This window comes from Opisthorchis viverrini (genome assembly GCF_000715545.1).
Source record: "Opisthorchis viverrini unplaced genomic scaffold opera_v5_219, whole genome shotgun sequence".
Classification (NCBI taxonomy): Eukaryota; Metazoa; Platyhelminthes; class Trematoda; order Opisthorchiida; family Opisthorchiidae; genus Opisthorchis; species Opisthorchis viverrini.
Genome location: NW_008751875.1, coordinates 759,946 through 761,321, shown reverse-complemented (window position 1 = coordinate 761,321; position 1,376 = coordinate 759,946).

Sequence of the window (1,376 nt, the reverse complement as noted above, 5' to 3'; positions counted from 1 at the left end):
TAGAATAGCCATTATCAATGGTACCGATAGCGTCGCTCAATTGAGACCATTTTCAAACTGTGCTCGATGAGAAACCACTTTGTAATAAATCGGACCGGATGACAGTTGTGGGCAAGCTCAAGGAGGCGAGAAAATTGGCCGGAACAATTGAGGTGGCTGCGCGTAATTTACCAAGTTCTCTGTTGTTTTTATCATAGATGTTGTTGATCAGATGGGGCTTACTAGTGTGTACAATTTTTGGCGAATTTCGTGACCGCTCGTACTATTTTACATTTGAATTCAAGGAAAATGATAGGGTCAGTTTAAGCCTGATCCCTAACTTCCATGACGAACTTGATCCATCGAAGTATCGATATGTCAGCCACAGGCCACATATTAGTTGTGTTGTAAAGTCGTAGAGTAGTGTAATCCAACCTGTTTCTCTGTCTCGTTATTGTCTCGTGAATATGGCTTGTACTACAAAAACATGACGAGTTCTTCGTGCTTTGTGTTGGGAAAATGTGATGGATAATTTTAAAGCAAGTCAGGTGAATGGAACGCTGTGCTGAAACCTGTTCAGAACACAGAAGAGATGGAAGAGGTGTGGGACCGAAATCCTAGGTAAAGGGTCCCGGAGATCAACTGATGAATGAGCGGCTTTCACTGTAGCTGCTCTAATATTCCTGCATGCGAAAACAAGCATGAACTTCTTCACCCTGGCGTTAATCTTTTCAAAACAGCCAGTGGAGTGAGTGCTTAGTATAAGAAACTCAGACCATTAGGAGAATCGTTTACGAAATGCCTTGATGAATCGAACGAACGCCCTTCTCAACTAATCCGCAAACTGTATTTTTTCTGAAGTACACCTAATCGACCTTCAGAACATTTTTCACTTTGTTCCACGGTCTCTCATACAACATCATTTTTAAACAGTTCGCCCACGGTTTCAGGTAGCCACTTTGGTTAAAACTCCCACACTAACCACCGCTCTCTTCTACTCGTCCGCTTGCGCGCAGAAGAACTCATTCACCTCCCTATGCCCCGAATATGCTAGCAGTGATCCATCACATTCGAGCGTACGCGCACCAGAAGTGTAAAATAGCTAAGTTGAGATAATAGCAAGTTACTGCGACAGTAGATCGACCCGGGAATCAAATCCCATGTCAGTCGGCATGGGGTAAGCAGCCATTTCGAGTTACACTTTTAGTCTTCCGCTAATCTTACTTTGTAAGCTCAAAGAGCTACGATTCGTTCCTTCAGGCATAAAGTTGGGTACGCCTCTTCACCTGGATGACTGACAGTGTTCTTTCAAAATCTGGTCTATCGAAGGACAGATAACCTCCTTATATCGTGGGTCAAATACGTATGACGTTTAAGAAATTTCGGTGAGTAAATTC